The 19,943-nt window shown below is 45.4% G+C and overlaps 1 protein-coding gene across 6 annotated transcripts in view; it reads right to left on the bottom strand.

Annotated features, from left to right (window-relative positions):
• LOC124299490 (protein pangolin, isoforms A/H/I/S) overlaps nucleotides 1–19,943 on the bottom strand; it is a 132,132-nt gene that overhangs the window by 43,707 nt on the left and 68,482 nt on the right. The window contains exon 1 of one of the 6 annotated variants that reach the window (XM_046752773.1): nucleotides 12,867–13,580. The exons of the other annotated variants lie outside the window; for them this stretch is intronic. The gene's annotated coding sequence lies outside the window, so the exon portion shown is untranslated. Of the gene's footprint in view, nucleotides 1–12,866; nucleotides 13,581–19,943 lie in introns of those variants that run through there. 6 annotated transcript variants of the gene reach the window in all.

The raw sequence follows: 19,943 nt of genomic DNA on the forward strand, positions 1-19,943 counted from the left end.
ACTGTCCCTTGCCTTTATTACACCGCGATGTAGTGTGCATGTAGCGCAAGATCGACTGGTCAACAACAGCCGAGCCTTGATCCCTATCCTTCCACAAATCCTGCGATAATACCCATGGATTACGCGGAGACATCGAAGCACCCTTATTTGCGAAAACCGCAGCATGTTTGAAGTTAACTTGTTTGACAAATGAATAAAAACATTTTTGTGTCCTTGTTTTCATCCCGAAGCTCGAAGAGTACCGAAGTTTACGTTGACAGAGTGTCTCTATTTTCTTCCAACACCGTCTTCCGTGTTCCTAAGATCTCTGATTTTCCTCTCATTTTCCATCCGCTTGACGGGAAATTGTTATCAAGGAATCGGTGCTAGGGTGTGTTCAACGTTCAGGGTGTAACCGACATACAAGAATGGTCGTTAGCGCTGGATCCGCGCGACCTTTGGGTCCGCCACGTAGCCACTTCCGGTCTCGAAAGAACACCCTAGCCTTCACCGTCAGCCTCGAAGAGCATCTCGTCTCTCACTCCGCAACGACGCCACGGCGTCCTTAGGCAAGCTCCTTTAATTCACTGATTAGGCACGGGGACCATAACAAGGACCGGAAGACGATCGGACTCCATTTTTCACCCCTCCTCCTTGACTGCCGCGAGCTTTTCCCTATTGTGCACCATCGATGGCTGTGTGTGTGCTCAACACAAGAACTGATGGTCTTCCGAATGTGCAATAGTGCATACTGCACTCCTTATATTGATACAAAAAACGCCAAGATTGTTACTACGATACGGCAAATTGGTTGGTGATTAAATTAAGATTAGCAAAAAAAAAAATTAAGACAAAACAAATAAACAGGATGAAAAAAGTGAAATAATGTTGTAATCTAACGGATGGATGAACTTTTCAATTTCAATAGATACACACACACGCAAATGGTCTGATTGCATAAATATTTTGTACTATCATTTAAAGCTGCGATTAATTGGTCCACCAATTCGTACACATCAATGCATTTGATGTACCTAAAATAAAAAAGAGTATGAAAAAGCATCGACGATTTTAACGGGGAGTAATATAATATTTCTTTTTTTATTTCTGAGGTGAGTTTATCCCTTCTTCATAATTTCCGCATAAAATATCTTTCATCCATCCATTACCTCGATTTATCTCTCTTTCTCTCTTTCTCGTTCAGACTCTTTTATTGCGACCAAGTTGATTACGAGCCTCGTGGCCAACTGCAGTCCTGCAGAGCTGAATCAGAGCACACAGAGTATTGAAGTTGAGGAGGAATGAGGAGCAAGTTTCTCCGCTGAATAATGATGATTATAAACGGTTAATTTAATTACCAAATGCAGAGAGTACGACTAAAGCGGTGTATGAATGCGGGAGCCAACTGAATCCGCAGCTCCATTCACGCGGGCACCGTTGCTTTTCCATTTGATTCCGCATCCGGTGCAGCTTTTGGTTTTGAAAACGCACTTCGAACGTCGTAGGTAGTTTCCATAAACGGTAAGTAGCGGAGAGACAAACACGGAGCGTATGCAGGAAATACCGACCCAAGGTACTTCCATGGTTAAAACCGATCCCCGTCGTTTCATCCAGCGGGTAAATTCTGCGAGAGTGCGATATTGTTCATACGTGCAGCGAGAAGTAAGAGTGGAGTTAGGCGAGTGGCCCGAACCCTCGATCCTGGTGGCTGCCGCTGGTTAGAGGGTGAAAAAAAAGGGAAGAGTATAATGTCGCGAAAGCCGTAATTTTTCCATTATGCTACCGAGACAAAAATGCGTCCGCCATGCTCCTGAGGACCGCGAGACGGGGGCGAGGAGGAATTTCTTTTTCTTCTTCTCCTCGCCCCTCGGCGCTAGTTTTTCCTTCTCTCCTTTTTATACCTTACATTTTTTATTTTCAAATACTTTTTTCTCTCCTCCTTTATTCCTTCCTTTCGCTATACATATACGCCACGCAGTGAGGAGTCATTCCCGCGGCTGGCTGGCTGGCTGGCTGGCTGGCCCATTAAAAAGTTGCAATTAGCATTTAAAATATAAACCTGAGCGAGCGCGGTAGGAGAGACAAAGAGTGAAATGTCTAATGAAAAGACCTTTTAGATTGGCTAAATGCCTTTCATTGGCGTTGCTGCTGCTGCTGCTGCTGCTGCTGCAAAGCTGTGGTTTAAATGAACGTCTCCGCTGATTGGCCATTCGTATTTCATTCGGAATATCGTTTCCCGTTCTCGTCATTCCCGTTCTTGTCCTCGCATACTCCTTCACTTTTCCAAGATTCATCATAACAGTATCGTATTAAAAATGCATATAATAACCAGAAAAAAAAACCAACAAATGAAAGACGATATCCATATATGTACATATACACGTTTTTGACATTTTTTAAACGAATCAAACGAATCATCGCTAATCATGATGACGTAGCGTTATTCCCTTTGATAACGGTGTGTCAATTGATCGAGGAAAAATGCATTGAAAATACAGATTATGCGAGTGTACGGAATGCGAATCGAGTAAAAGACTGGGAGATGACTCGCGTTCGAGAAGAGAAGAGAGAGATTCCTTGATATTTTACAGTCGGATGCATCTATTGTCCCCCGTTGCTGGCTCAGCTTCAGCCTCTGGCTCTCGTGATGCGCGCGGCAGCCCCAATTATGGGCCTGGGATGCTCTCTCTTGCGCGTGTTAGTCGCGGTGACACGCGACGAGGAGAATCGGAGGAGCGGGAGGAGAGAAAATGAGAGAAGGGGGGAGGAGAGTCGGTATCCTCCCGGCATCTCGTGCATCTTTCAGTAAAATTTTAATTACAATCGTAATTATTCGAAGAAAGTTTTGCTCGAATGCAACAAACTAACAATCCCCGCAAGGCCGCGCCGAGTAGATGCAAACGACAACGTTGAAACGCGCGCGCTTGGTAAAATTTTCACAAAATGAATAATGTAAAATAAAACATGGATGAAGAGGAAGGGAAGGTGGGGGAGGGAAAAAAACGAAACAGAGAAGAATAAATTGAAATACGTCAGGTACCTAACGTGTAAGATCCAATTCCACATAATGACAAGGGTACTACAGGGGTGTTTCCCTTTTCTCAAATCTCATTACTGCCCGGCCAAAGTGGATGTCAACGAAAGAAAAAAAAAAAATTAGAAAGAAGAAGCGAGGGACTATCGGCAACGGAGGGAGAAAAAAAAAACCAAGAAAATATGTAAAGAAAACACACAACACAACGCATCAAGACGAAATAATCAAGAAAAGAAATATACATGTACGAACAAAACTGAATTAATATTCGAGCTTTTTTTCATATCAAAGAAGCGTTGCATTGAGCAATGTTGAAAAAAAAAATTCAAATTTTTCATTTCACTGAGAGAAAAAACGTGTGACGTGTGCATTGTTGCATAGATCCTCAACCTTGATTATGGCGGGTCGGTTTTGGCGAAAATATTACCATTATTACCAATCTTCAATCATTTTCCGTCACGGGAAACGACTGGGAAATTTTCGATTACTTATCCTGACATGAACTTAATCTCAAAGACAATTTATACGAAATTTTTGTTTCTCCTCTCAGTGTAATAAAACTGACGTGTCTTTTACTACAGACAAAAAACAAGATCCTTATGGAATTGTCAGGTGAGAGGTTGTACAGCCTTGGTAAGAAAAGCATGTAATTGTCGAAGAAATTTTTTCAACGGTTTATAATACGGTAGCGACAGATACACGACAAACAAGCAAGTTGGCAGTTGTAAGGTGCAGCTAACAGCAGGCGGGCATCGGGCAGCACGCGATTCATTCACGAGATAGGCGGTGGTCTAGTACACCTTGGGATGATCAACATCAGCAGCAGCAGGGGACAAAACCGACTACAAGAATACCGCGGTGGTGAGTTTCATTCATAAGTGGGAAAACTAGAAAGCGAAGGACAGAGAGATGGAACAGAAGACGTCATAGACGTATAAGGTCCGACGACGAGGTCCTCGAGGACGATCAACCGTAAGACGTCGGTTCGTAAGAGGTGAGCAGCCATTAGGTCCGGCGCTCGTTCGCTCATTCGGTCAGCATCAGCGACCCTCGCCGAGCCAGCTATCTACTAAGTGGTTACAACTACTTTATAAGTGACGTGCTAACGAAGTGTGTAACAGCCTGTAAATAAGGAACCTGTAATTACGGGCGGTCTGCCGCGGACGCGAAGAAGGCCACCCACCGGAGGAAGACGAAGAGAGGCTGAGGAGTCGGCGAGGAGAAGGAGGAGTGCAGCAAGTGTGGTCGGTACGCGAGTGTGTGTCTGTGTCTGTGTGTGTGGGCTGCTCGCGCCATACTGTCACTGGGCAACGAGGAGCGAGAAGAGAGCTCGGCAGCAACGGCAGCAGCAGCAGCAGCCCGTTCGTTCGGACTAACTAACAACCTCCTCTCCAACCGGCCTGCACGGCTCGCCACTGCGGGCAGAACCGGCGCCTTGATCTTGCCGACAAACAAAACTCAACGGGGGATGATAATCACAGTCACGCGGATACCGCGGTAGTAGCCGCTACCAAAAAGGACGAAAACGTAGACAGCCAGGACCACCGGGACCTGATAATCGTCGTCCAGGACCGCGCCCCGCCCATCACCACGGTTCTTCCCTCAATTTTCACTATAATTCGGTACCGTACCCAAACTTTCAACGCGGCACGATGACCGCTAACCAGCCTTGAAAGCGAAAGAAAAAAAGAAAGAACTCCCAGGTATTTCGTTTCCTCGTTTCCATATGGTTAGCCAATTATTTGTCATCTCTTCTCGATTTTGGATTATATCTCCTCAGGGATGTAATCCATACTCCGGTTGTAGGTATATCCCGAGTAGCCGGATCACGGGGCGTACCTCAAAGTTTGCGCAACATATAATGCACGGTGTGTATTTACTTATTGACTGTACACCGTGCGCCTGGTGTTTGCGATTCCCATGTTGTTTGCTCTGGCCGAGCGAGAAATCGGGCCTCTGGACACGGTAGGTATAATATATACACACATGCGTGCTCCGCCGCCACGTAGGCAGGTAGGAGGTGCGTGTACCACCAGCCTCTGCTACACAGGCTCGCTTGTGTAGCACGCCGTGTACGCGGTGCACGCAGCGCGCCTTCTTCGAGGAGGAGGAAGAAGCGAAGGACGAGCCTTCGGCACGTTACGTGCCCGGGGTGGGAGCACCGCTGTCAACGCTTACCTAATAACCGTTATTACATATGACAATCAATTTCCCAGTTTACCCTCGGCAGTACTTAATGCGTGGTTACGGCCCCCGCTGGCAGGCTACACACTCGACGGTATTATATACCGTACGTAGCCACGTATGTCGGCGAGCGGGGAAGAGAGAAACACCGGTGGAGAGGAGAACCAGTTGAGACAGCAGACCGTAACTTCCTGCACCTCCGCCGAACGAAGTCGCATCGAAATGTCTAATCGTCTCGAAAAGTTGTACAAGTTGTTTCTGATCGTTAAAAATTGAATTCAAACCCGAAACGTTGGAATGTTTTTGAGGTTTTCCTGGCACTGTGCGCCAACTTGGAGGTGTTTCATTTTTGCAGAACGAATGATATTTGAAACAACGGTCCGTCCGCTGTCTTTTTAACCGGGCACCTTTTCCCATCGTCAGACGTCCGCGTACGTCGGACAAGCAATATAAGGTATGTAGAACACGGTCGATTACGACGTGACAGTAAAGCCCTCGTCGCCCCACGTGTCCTCCCGTATGTCACAGGGGCTGTCAAACAATGGGGATAGGACATCGCATGCATGCAGGTAGGATTATGCCGTGGAACCCCTTTTCCCGTCGGCGGTAGTGCTGATCCCGTATGAACATACGCGAGCGGAGGGATCGAGGAGGGTGCGTATCGCATCGCGTAACGGGAAAAGGAGGGCGGAGAAGCGAAGCGAAGAGAAGAGAAGGGAATACGCAATGTTAAAAGGACAGACAAAAGTGTAACTGCATTGTCAAATAGAAAAATCCCCTACGGGACGTCGATGGCACAATAATGGGACAGATTATAATCTTGTCTGCTCTTCACTGCGGGGACTTCCTCGCTGATGCAGGGGTCCTGAACACCGCGTGTATATATCCAGTCCGCCAAAAACCCTCATAGTTCGATCCGTGCATGGAGAGAGGGAGAGAAAGAGAGAGAGCTGGTTAAACTCGCGTTGTATAGTGGATTGCTGATACTGCTGCTGGTGATGCACGCGGCCACCGCTACATCGATGATGTAGTAGGCATACTATCTTGTCCAACTATTGACGGACATGCCTGCTTACCAACCGGGGCATGACATGCTATAGCCTAATTAAGTAGGCATAATGGATCCAACAGTTGTGTGCATTGTGCATCCAGCCTCTCCCCACTCTCAGGCTTGCGGCGACACTCGCTCGTTTCACCCTGCGATGTCCAGTGAGTGTAATACCATGTGATATGATAAACCGGCTGTTCGATTCTTGTCGTTGCTTTTTTTTCTTTCAACTTTCGGAAATCCTTGGTGACACGATAAATGGTTTTTCGCGTGAATTTACACATTTCAATTAAGGGGGAATTTACACCTCCACCATCCGGTATCGATGATACTGCCTTCATTGGAAATGTTCTTGGAAACTTTAGATCGGCGAACACAGTGAAGTTCGGAGGCTAGAGTTTGAATCTGGTGTGGAGAACGAACGAAGAGTAGGAGCAGGAGACGGAAGGTGGGGTGGTTCTCTCTTTCCAGCTCGACGGAGCCAATTCAGACCCGGAATTTATCGTATCAATTTCTGCTCCGCGGAGTGGCAAAGAGCTCGCTCGCTTCGGTGTATTAGCGCCAACGTTGCCTCCACTTCGACCGGGACCGAACCGAACACATTCGCGAGCGAACGCCGTTGTTGGCAATACGACGGTGCGCGGAGTGCCCTGTATACAACGGTGTGGGAAGGGTCGACGTATTGTTAGCTGGGCACGACCCCCGTCGTCTGGCTTGTATAGAACGTCATGGAGCCTCATTCGGGTGCATTTTAACCTCAATTACGCGAAAAAGATCATCGCCTTACTCATCGAGTGGTTTTTCACCCCTCTGTAAGAGAGGGTAGCACAACTCTGTCATTGCTGGCTCGAGCAGCCGCGTCAACGACAAGCTCCTTACTCACCTCATTCGCTTTTTCTCCCATGACTTGACTTGCCCGACATAATTCCTAAGAAATCAGCTCGTTTCACCTCAGGCTGACAGTGTAGAGTGGATTCTTGAATTCTTTGTAATTGCAAGGTCCATTCGGAGACAGTCCGCGAAACATGGTATAGTCGGCAGGGGGGCGAACGAAGGTAGGTTGGTTTGGGGACCTCTTCAGGCTTGCCGGAGAGCAAAATGATGCATCATCCGTCGAGAGGCCACCTAGCTAACCAGCAGTGAGTTGGAGAGAAAGAGAACGTTGGCGTTGGTTGCCGGTGTGGATATCCAGTGAACCTAAGACCGGTCGCATTGATCTTCGGACAAAAAACAATCGCCGAACCCATAGCTGCTTCTCTCACCAGGCATCGTCCTATGCTTCTCTCCGTGCCGTTCTCCACCGCTAGTGCCAAAATATCAACGAAGGATGGGGTAGAGTATAGTTTACATACCCGACCGTGACTCACCCAAATAACCACACGATATCTACGTGTATAAAAATAACCACAAGAGAACACTCTGGCGATATTTTGTTTCTTTTCTCTTCTTTTTGGGCTCAAATTTTGAGGCAAAAATTACTCGATACGTACATACCGCATGCATATATATATTTTTCCAACAAGAAAGGAAAGATAAGTTATACACGTGCCGTGCACACGGGTCAAGTCGGTTTGTTGGACTACCAGCGACTCACGGAGACACCGTTTGATCTCAGATGCAGTTTTATTTCCCTCTATTTATTCCTTTGGTGGATAAGATCGAGAAAAATCTGACCGAGCACAGGGTAAACGTTGTCAATCAAAAGAAAAACAGAGAACGTTGTTTGTGTTACAACCTTAACCTCGACGTTGAAGAGGTTAGAGATACGCACACGTATGTGTACAATAATATGTATTTAATACACATATGCTACAGTCGGAGAGAACGAATCGGAAAATGAAAAAGCTGCTGAAGAAACTGCGTCGGGATGCAAAAGGGCGAGAGGATTGGGGGGAGGGGGGATGTGACCGGAAAGTCAATGAACGCACTTTGTCCCTCTGCGGACAATAAACTTTTCAAGTTCCATATAACCGAAGTTCCCCCCCTTCCCCCCCTCCCGTCCAGCATCCCAATTGAAACGAATATGGGAGAGAGGAGCACGTCAGGCAGCAGAGGTGCCTTCGTTTTCCACCGGAACGAAACGACAGAGCCGCATATGTGTGTTATGTACTCGAAATTCTGATAATTCGAGACCACGCTGCCGGTACGGCACGCACGTGAGTATATGCGTTATTTACGTGTGTCCCCGGGGTTTCTGAATATTCATACACGCGCCGATAACTCCGAATGTACCTGGACCCGTGTGCGTGTCGAGCCTCGAGTGTATACCCGACTCCAAAAAGGGTCGTTGCGGGCCTGAAGTGGTCCTCCGCGCAGTCGATGGCTCGTTCCGTTCCGTTTCGTTCCGTACGTTCACCGCGTCTCGATTCGACAGGGTTGTTGTTCCCGTTGTTTTCATTTCCCCCCTTTCCTACCACCCCGCCACGCCCTTCGTATTCCTCTTTCAATTTTCTTTTGTATATAACATTTTTTAGGCAATGATTAGCACGCGTGTCGCCACCGCGGTAATTCTCGTTCACGAAAACATTCAGTCATAGTTTCGAAGTTGCTGCGAAGATCGACGTGGCTCCAACTACCAAATTTCAAAGATTTGAATCTACTTCAATTCTCGTTCGAATTTAACACCGTGTATAGGGAACGGCATTTCTACAAATTCCCAGACCCGGTTGTTCGGCATCCGATCCCGATCTTTTTTGTCGTTTTTTGCCCGGAGGACGACAGCTGAATTTCCGTCCCCACCTTATTCAAATTCGCTGCTGCTCGACCGCGAGTTCGCCTTGCGGTTCTCGATGCGACGTGGATACGTGTAGAAGAAATGTGGGTGTATCCTTGACCATAGCATCCTTTTTACTTGTCCAGGTAGATACCTGTATACAAGTCTGTTGGTTTTCAGATTGAAAAGGTGGTGGTCACAATCAGCGAAGCGGGCGTTCTTCGCGTATACATGCTGCTTGATTTCTCACTGGTAAAGTCGCGATATTTTTTCCTCCTTTTACACCTGTCCCAGCTCTCTTCTTTCCTCGCTGCCATGTTCTAATCCACGCGAGTTGCGCGCCGACCGGCGAAAAGAGCCGCATTGAAACGATCACGCTAACCTGCACCTCGGGGAAAATAATACCCTGTACTTCTTGTAACCTGTTGCCACCACCACCATCACCATCACGCGAAAGTTTGAATCGAGTTGAATTACAAGGTGGTGGGTACGGTTGCCTGCCCAACACCTAACTATGGGAATTTTCGACAAAAGAAATCTGGTAAACGTCGAGATATTCTACCTCTAACGAGGTGCAATTTTGGCAGAACAAGCCGCGTTCAAAGTTTCAGTCTTAGTCTGATGTCCATTCGGGATTCGAGAAGCTTAAAATATATTCTACCGCGCTTACATACGTTATTCATAGGTATAATCGCATGGCTAAAAATTTCAAGGTAAGTATTTTTATTTCTTCTTTTCCGCTGTTCTCCTCAAACGATCAGATCGCCGCCGCTGCTGCTGCTACCGCTGCTGCTACTTTACCTAAGGCATGGTAATCGTTAGGTGGAATTGGGTTGGTGGAAACGAAATTGCTATAGAAGGAAAAACAAAGGGGAGTAAAAGAGGCGGGGATCGGCGCGTAGGTGTGCTGCCAAGTGCGACGACGTTCTTCTCGCTACGAGCTAATGCAGCAGCCGCGGTGAAATATTCATCAGACTTCCAGAGCCGGGAACCGTCGAGACCCACCCTTTATATCTGGTAATTACCCTTTTCTCTCTCGTTCTCCCCCCCCCCGACTCGCTCTCCCTCGTTTCTCTTTACCCTGCTCTCCGGCTCTCTCGTCACCCTCTCTCAGCCTCGCAGCCTCGCTGCCGCCTTCCTGGTTCCGCCCGTTTTCCGGAACGCGTATATACATACACATACATACATACACAGACACACACACACACACACACACAATTCCTCCTCGCTCGCCATTCCTGTTCGTCCTCGCCGAAGTTCGCCGCCATTTCCAATATCCCCGTTAATCCGTATACCTCGACGTTCTCCGCGCGTCGTAAAATTCAACGTCGAGATAATTTCGGACGAACGGTGTGCAATGATCAAAATTGATTATCAATTCAAGGCGTTGCGTTCGCAAGTTTCTGCGGAACGTTTTTTTTTTTCTCTTTTCTCTTTTAAACATTTGACACGCAGTTACCACAGCCCCCTGATGCACATGCGGTGTAATCAAGTATATTAAGGGATACGGAAGGAGAGGAGAGAAGAGGATGTATGGGTGGATGAAAAGATAGAAAGACGGGGGTACAGGGAGAGAGAAAGAGAGAGAGAGAGAGAGAGAGAGAGAGAGTGAGAGAGATAGATAGCATCTGTAGTACGCTCGCTATCGGAGGCGGGTTTAAATATTTATACGCTAATGTCTATGCATCGGCAGACATCAAAGCAAGCCCCAGGCCTCCTGCATAGTTGATAAAAATAAATTTTACCCGATATACATATACCCCCGCCACCCAGCCTCCTTCACCGAACCCATCCACCTACTTCTTCTTCTTTCGCGGGGCTGTTTCGCACTCGCGTATATAGAGAACCATGGTTTGTTCCCCTTCTTCTCTCGTAGATCCTTCATGAATTCAACAGCGTTGTCGAGGAGTACATGCAGGTGAAAATCGCCGTGGGTGAACCTCTTGGAAAAAGTTAAATTATATCTTTTCTTTTATACCCCCCAACCCTTTTTTTTTACCAACCATTTTTCAAACCAATGCATTCCAAAGTTTCCATCGCGTCGGCTTACGCACGCCAAAACAAAAAAGAATCGGAGGAAAAAAGAAGGTATGTAAAAAAAAAAAAAAAAGACAGAAGAAAGTAAAATAAAACAAAAGTTGAAAAAAGAATGACACACACACGCGGTTTGTTTGCCATGGGTAAACTTGGGAAAAGAAGAAGAAATCTTCGGGGCGACGAGACGTTAAAGCAAACACGAAGTCACACACGACGACGAGGACGAGGACGAGAGAGAACTCGCGAGGAGTAGCTCACCTCGTATACCCCCCATCCTCGTGTTTCAAATTCGTTTCTTTTCTTTTCTTTTTTTTCTCCTTCTTCTTCACTTCGGGACAGGGGGCTTTCTATTATACCTATCCTTATTTTCGCATTTACATCGTGAAATCGCTGAATCGCGGCGATCGGTTTGAATGGAAAAAATCATTCAAGGTAGGTGTACCTATTCGTCAGCGCAAGGGATATGATAAATAATAACAATAGAGAAAAAAAAGCAACGCGTGTGAATCTGAATACCATGTAGGTATCCTGTATTGTACAGTTTATATATAATACGTTACATGACACGTCCTCCAAGTAACCCTTTTTTTTTATATACATACGTTGTACCTTTGTAGGAGGCGTATGAACGACAAACGACTTTTGATCGTATTTTAATAAAACAACAAAGAGGGAACACGCACCCCTGTACATATACTGTATAATCTGTACACAGGTAGGTATCTGGATATACATACGACACGTTTATACATTATTAATATGTATAGGTATATGCTATACATCAAGTGTTCGCATAGCTTTTTTGCAACGTGCAATCTATATTATACCGACACTTCAATTACACGACGTCGCGAAACACTTTTGCACGCTCTTTTCTGCGCTCGTTCATTATAATTATTTATTCATTCATTCTTTCATCTCCTTCCTTTCATTTGGCATGCATATTTGTTTGCTTCGAATCCCATCCAATCCGCAGATCGGTTTAACGACTCATCGTTATGCCTTGGAAAAGAATTTTGTGTATACGCGTTACGTATTTTTTGCTTTTTTTTTCTTCTTCTTGTTTTCCCACCTCTTAAAAAACCGAAAGAATTAGAAAAATCAAGACGAGATACACAGTTATTTGAAAGTTACGAGGAGGCAAATGAAAGACGAAGATGGCAGGGCCTTTGAATTTTCGATACGTTCTTTTTGTCACCAAAGTGTATACCTGTACGACAACTTGGCATTAATTGTAAAAGCTGCTTATAAAACGGTAGTAAAGCACGGACGGCATTACAACGCGACGAGCGTGCACGAAACCGCATTAAGAGTAGGAAGAAAAAGACTGCCCATACGGATTAGCCGGGAAAAATCGATCAATCTCGGTGATCGACGGCGGATTAACAATCTGAGATAATATTGTGCCTGTCCGTCGGTCGGTCGCGCATTGCTCGCGTCATTCCAGGTACATAACACACGTCCATAATGTGACTATACACGTGTGTACACATACGAGTACACATATATATTATACCTACCATGGTCACAGCTTGTTATATTGATACACAGGCTGTGCTTGGGCCTTCCGATATAACACTGTCCCCGTTTAAGATAAGGCCGTGTGCCACGGGACACGGGTTGTGGTTGCTTATAACATGCGGTGGAGGAGGGAGGAAGTCAAAATAAAGAAATTAATTTTACAAGACTGATTCCGATGACGAGTCGTTATAAAAATAGTAAGTTGAGTCATTGTTCTTCCTCCTCCTACGTCGAAAAATCAGGGTGAATTTTGACAATGGATGGGATTTGGGTTACGGTAGACATCCACGTACCTACACATATGTGTATTTTTATGTGTGTGTGTGTGTGTATATATATATATGACTGACCACGAATTCCCCGGTCGAGCGGCGTCATCGTGGTTGGATGGCTTCCCGGTCTTACGGCGCCGGACAATGTCCACCGCCACCTCAACCCTGGTTCCCGATTCGATTCCCCCGTCACGATAGTCGTGGTAGTCCGTAGTCGTTCAAATCTCCCGAGGAGACTCCCCTCGCTTATCTGCTTGCTCCTCCATCAGCGATGGTGGCGTCTCTTGGATATTTCTGCCTCTTTCTTCGCTTCGTCCTGCACCTAGCGGTCACACAGAGTGAGCCGTTGGCCCGAGAGCCAAGGGACAAGACCATCAACTTTCGGCGACGTTCTCTTCTCGCTCGCTCACTTTCTCTCCGCGTCCCGAACGACCGAACGAACGTCCAAATATTTACCCTCGATTTATCCACCTTGGCTAAGCCCTCTATTCACAAGAGGATCTCTCCCCGGATGGCTAGTACATAATACGCCATTATTATATCCGGCCACGGTCCATTTCACGCAAGGGATTCTGACTGATTTCTCCTTCCTTCCTTCTCCTTCCCTAGGAGATCCACCTTTTCTTCTCGTTTGTTTGTTTGTTTGCCCTTTCTTTCTTCTTACTCTCGACTATGCAGCGCAGCTCTACAACTCGTCTGACAGACTCTGCTGCTCTACCTACTCTTTTGTATCGTGTGGCTTTTTGCACACGAATAATGCAGATCCTCCGAAATTGCAACGAATATAATATAAAAGTGCAATGGAATGAGCCTTGAAATTACCTTCGGTACCTCAGCTCGGGTTCGCCTATTTCACGTTCACATACCTTGTATACAAACACGGAAAACCCATCATTCCGCACAATTGCTTCGTTATAATGAAAACCGTGAAAATTCACCATCGAAATAAGTTCAATGCTTCGTTACTGTTTAAGCTGGGTTCAGGTCGCGCATCAGACAGCTCCTCCTTCAAATTTTTACGATTATTTTGAAACGAGTAGGGTTTGGCATTGGCCAGGATACTCGGCCTATGCCCACGGCTTATCTGACAACGCCAACTCCTGATGCTGTGGTTCGACGAAGCGGCAGCAGCAGCAACTATCAGTTCACCTTGTCACTGATTTATTTGCGTTCGAAGCGTCCTGTGTGTATCCCAATCAATCATTCCGGGCAAACAGGCAGCGGTGGAAACAAGCATGGCTTCCCTACACGGCCCTTATCGTCTCACAACTCCCCCCGATGATTTCTCCCCCCCCATCCCTCGCCCGTCACCAGTCACTGCAGCGACGGTGTTACGGTAACGGAATATTTACCAAACACCGTTGATAACATTGGCAGAGTACGACACCGTTGTATATCAAGTCAAACATGTCATTCAATATCACCTGCGTCGGTTTAAACCTACAGCAGAAGAGCTGGCGTCGTTCGTGTTGTATATACGTGTCGCACGATTTTCATAAAATTCGTTATTGAATACAGAAATAGGCTACGGTATCGAGAAAAATAGGGGAAGTAGAAGATTCTTGATTAGTTACTTGCTATCATTTTCTACAAACTCGGTATAATCGCTCGATTTTACACGGTGTATTTTCGTTCTTCATACTTCACATCACATTGTATCTACCGTGTGTCGATATAATAATTAGCGCGCGATTGTAATCATCGTTCGTTTGAGACACTGCTCGCTAAAGGGTGAATGCGAAACGATAGACATCACGTTGAGGTAGGAGAGTAATTTTCTAGGCGGAATAACTCGATAGCGACGATGAAATATGTACGATTCAAGTGGCACGATACCTTCTAGCTACTAGGGGTGCATCTCGAGAAATGACGGACGAGCGTGACGGACTGCACTGCACGATTTTATTCAGATTTAAGGAAAACACGCTACCTGGGACTTGACGTGCCGGTGGATTGACTGCGTATGAGTGAGAGTTCAAAGAGGAAATCAATCGGAAGTGTTTCATCCTCGATTTTCATAACACGGTAGGTTTATTTTTTCCAAATTGCATTTTTTTTTTTTTTTTTTTTTACAAAATCACGTACAGCCAAATGAAGAATAAACATATCCTGAGTGCCTACGCGCGGGTTGATTAAAAAGAAAATGACAGGATAAGAACAAAGGAAAAGAATTTCGTCGTTTGCCGGATTAATAAGGGGGGATGATCTCCGCGACGAACGTTAAGCCGGGCGGTGATATTTAATCTCTGTTAATACAGGATCGAACGACTGCCTGCGTACACGGCATTTTGCTGACTTCTGCAACGTCGCTCCTTATCCTCCACGTCCGCGTCCCCTGTGTTATACGCGAGTCTTCGGCTTCTCATTTAACCGCAAAACTTATCCTTCACTCTTCTACGGCCATGGGAAGAGACAGAGGGAGAGAAAGAGAGACTGGAATTATTAATGAGAAAATTTGAAAGAAAAGTTGCGACCAGTTTCAAATTATGAGAGGCGTCAATTTGTTTTTTTTTTTTTTTTTCTTCTTACGAAAATTTAGTACCATTTGTTACATTGCTCGTTCACGTTTTTATTCCTCACATTATTTCGACGGTTTATAGATATTAATAAACGTAAAAATCGAATTCTTCCACAAGTGGTAAAGGCATCAGTGTACGTTAGAGAAATAAGAAATTAAACCACCGGAAGAGAGATAAATCGATTGGTTATTTGCTCGAATGAAATCGCATTACGTTTCCCGAAATTCGATAAAGAAGAAAAGAAGACGAGAAAGAAGAGAGATGAGTGGGAGAAGGACAAAATATACAACACACGAAATGCGCCAAGACCCAGGAGAAGGAGGCAGGCAGCAGGAAGCGATAACTTAGTTAGGGGAGACTGACGACGAAGAGAAAGGAGAAAGAAAAAGGAGGAAAAAGAAGGCAGAAGCGCGCGCAGGGCGCGGCGCTGAACCAGATAGAGGAATTTCAGCTATTTTCTGCCATTTGCTCCTTCCTCCGACGATCCTCGTCGTCTGATCTCAGTTCGTCGAAAAAAAAAAAAGGAAAATGAAAAAAAGGAAACGCAAACCGCCCCCACCACTCGTCGCCAAATTCTCCCAAAGACACGAAGAAATAAAAAGTCACGATCAATCGAATCAATCATCGTTCATTGGGTCTACACTATGTACAAGGGATTTTAATTTCACGATAGTCCAACAATGAAAGTATTTCCCAACAGGTCGCATCGCCAAATTAAACTTACATACATGTATACAGGGTGGCTACTAAATCTCCACGACGAAATTCCCTGACTTTTCGATGGTTTTCCAGACAAAAGTCTTATAATTTTTCCTGACTAATTCGGATAAATTGGTTACATAGCAAACTGATAAAAATATACGCATTTTCCGGATAATTTGTTTTTGTTTTTTATGAAAGTACGAGCTGTTACTTGGGTCAGATTGTTCCATCTAGCCGGTGAGCACAATCGTTTGTAAGGTAATATTTAGGAATATTCAAAGTTCAAAGAGAAATTTCCGGCGATGGTAAAAAAAAATTTGTTTTCGATCCAATTTATCTAAGGCTTAAAAAAATTGTGGGACGTATTTGTAAAAATAATAATAATAATAATAATAATCTTAATATATATAAATCTCGTGTCACGATGTTTGTCCTCAATGGACTCCTAAACCACTTAACCGATTATAATAAAATACGCACACCATGTGCAGTTCGATCCAACTTGAGAGATAGGATAGTTTAAATCTCAAATTATAGTCGCAATTATAATATATTGCTAATTATTTGTCTGTTATTATTCGACAGTCACAATTATCTGTTAACTCCGAATGATTCTAACAGATGTCGATACCTTTCGACTGGGTTGAGTAAGTAATCAATAGATGGCGCTGCTATGGTAAATCTACGAACGTGTCATATAAGCTACATTTTAACAGCATAACTAGCAACCCATCCCGGCTTCGCACGGGCATATAATAATATAATAAAAGAAAATACACAATGTTTACAGTGAGTTTCTAGAAAAATAACATTTATATTATTACTTAATATTATTATATGCCCGTGCGAAGCCGGGATGGGCTGCTAGTAATAATATATTAAACGATTTCCTGACTTTCCGCAAAAACTCCTACCATTTCTCTGATTATTCCCGAATTTCCTGACCATTCTGCTATGACAATATACGTCATAAATATAGTCAAACTAAACTTGAACCATGAAAGAGTTCTGACCTACGAACGAGGGTCGATTCGTCCCCGTGATTTGATTGCAAGTTGCCTGTGCGTACAACAAGGCGAAGGTTGGATGGTAAAAATAATAGAGAGTGGTAAATTGAGATGTTTTGCGGGCGTAGGTGGGTGTCCGCAAGCCTCTTATACCCATGAGGAACGCCTCGCTCATGCACGACGACCGAGGAGCGATGAATTTTTTATAAACATTCCCCGTACGTGGCTGCGAGGAGCCGCGTTCTTAGATACCTACGAGAGGCCGTAAGACGTGGCGCAGGTACGAGGTAAGGTTCGATTCCCGTTTCCTAACCACAAGGGCGACCGCCGACTCCTCCTCCGAGGTTGACACAAGCCGAGTTTATGCAATCTGCTGCATGATTTACCCAAATTGCAGCTCCGGAATTACTTCGTAATTATTGCACAACACGCAACGGGGCGCAGCGACTTGGAATCAATCCCCGGCTTCGAGTGTACCAAAATAAAAAGATGGAAAAAACTTTGCAACAAACTAGTGAGGAACGTTCGGCATATTTCTGTCAAAATTCAATCAGCAGCCATATCGATTGAGACGATAAATACGGAAATTTGTACATTTACTTTCTAGATACATCGATTCTCTCTTCTACGAATAAATAAATCGTCGTCTAAATCAGAGGTTGAAAATAACGAAAGTGAGAAAAGTCTGCACCGCTTGAGAATAGAGAAAATAGAAAATCGTAGCAGCTAGGTAAATACTTAAATAGGAGAGGTGGAATTGTAAGGGCATGAGCGGCGTAAACCGGACTTAAGGAAGCGGCGGCGAGGTGCCCGGGCCTCCATCTCCTCCTCGGCGACACATAACTAATGCAAAACTCCGGGGTCGCGGTTTATACGACATTCTGAGCCGGGCGTCGCTTCTCTACCCTCGACTGTCGCGTCGCGCACTCATCCTCGGGGGGAACGACGACGACGACGAGACATACGCCGAGTGTGTTAGTACCTTCCACGCGTGCGAGCGAACGACACCAACACACGCGTGACGGCGAAGTGCAAGACCTTGCATCGTGGTATGCAACAGACGGTAAAATTCGTGCATCTGCGTCATCGAGTACGCGTCGCGTATTGTTCGCGAAAACTGTGAGTGTATAAAATAACGAGCAAACGCATTGAAGACCAATTTGTTGTAACTACGGAGGACAGAGGTAAGGAGGGCTATCTCTTTGTGGATAAAAAGTATCCGTAAAATAGAGTAAAATTGTTTGTAACAGGGCGTTGCTCTAGGAAAAGTTTCACATGCTTCATCGTAACTGTCAAGTTCAGATTGAATTTGATTACATATTAATGTCAGTGTATAGAAAAGTTGAAACGAAAATTAATATTTTTCACCTTTCGAATACCCGAAGAAGCTGAATGGACAAAATCTGAGTTTGTTGATACGCTGTATTAAAAGTTTACTAAATTTCAAGTGATCCGAAAGTTGCAAAATAACGAATTTTTCCAAAGATTCATCATTACATTAACGTCGCAAACTTCAGCCCAATTATTAGCGCCATTCTAGCGACTTGTTGAACCACTATCCGTCGCTTTTTGTTGGACACTTTTTCAGTTGAAAACCCATGTGAGATACTTCTCTTTACCTCCACCCTCCGCGGTAATAACCAAACAGCGAAAACGACCGGAAACTGACTAGTTCCTAAACAATACGATTATTGCCATTCCCATATACGTCTACAACACTCGAATTCTACGAGTAGAGTAATAAGCGAATTTCCGCGGGTTAGACAACCGTGCAGTTAATTTTCGCAAACGTCGGCAGGCTGCAAAGTCTGGGAGGTATGAAAGCGGCTTTCGTCGTTGGTCCCGCAAGCCTCTCAGCCTTCGCGGGCGAGGAATTGGCAATAGGAAGGTATTAGCGTTGGGGGGCGGGGGAGGGCGAGGGAGGGAGGGAGGAGGATAAAGTAGCTGCGTATGTTGTACGGATGTGTAGTACCTACACGGTGAAGCGAAACGCGGGGCAAGTAAGTTCGCAAAGCATTTGACGGATGCGTAGGAGAAGATGAGGTAAAGAGAAGGTGACGAATGGTGGTTTTTTCTCGAAGAGGAGACGAGCAAACGGAAAAGTTGCAAGCTTGGTACGTAACGTACAACGAGTGATGCATTTTTGTTGCGCATTTAGCAACACTGAACCGACACTCCCGAAAGCTCAGCCTTAACCCTTCAACAATAAATTGTTATGTAGCTAGTTCCGAGCTCTCCGTATCTTTGATTTGCTGATTCTATGATCCGCAGAATGAAAATTCACTCGTTCGTTATAACGCAAGGATTGATCGAGTGGCGTTTGGTACGATGACCTCGGAGAAAAATGGTCTCTCATCCCACACGAACTGCACATACGTACGATATCCTGCACCGAAGGACCGAGTGAATTCGAAAAGGGAGAAGAAAGAGAGAGAGAAAGAGAGAGAGAAAGGAAGAGTGGAAATCCGAGCAACCTGCAACCGCCGTCCGAGGAAGGAACGACGAATCGAGATCAAGAGGCACTTGAAATCCGGCCGTCCGGCACTTTGCGGAGTGGAGAGCGAGAGCTTTTGCGGCAGTTGTACGGCGGCAGAATGTTGTGTAGGTAGTACGTGTGCCTTAAGGTACAGAAATATGAGGACGGGGTGAAGGGGGGGGGGGGGGGTGGTTATAACAAGGGGGAGGTGAGGAGATCCCGGCGGTCAGACGATCGTCTACTTGTACGAGTACCGCGTAGATGCGACGAAGCGTGGAACCGCAGCGGAACCGTGAAAATCATGCTTCAACCGAAGTTTATAGCTATGTGTATGTATACACATATACATATGTACAGATGTATGTATGTATGGCAAAATCCTCGACAGAAAATAATAATCCCCGGTACCGATCATTAAATTGTTCCGGCGGTGGTTAACACTAGGAGGAGC

The sequence above is a fragment of the Neodiprion virginianus genome, chromosome 1, assembly GCF_021901495.1.
Source record: "Neodiprion virginianus isolate iyNeoVirg1 chromosome 1, iyNeoVirg1.1, whole genome shotgun sequence".
NCBI classification, from domain to species: Eukaryota; Metazoa; Arthropoda; class Insecta; order Hymenoptera; family Diprionidae; genus Neodiprion; species Neodiprion virginianus.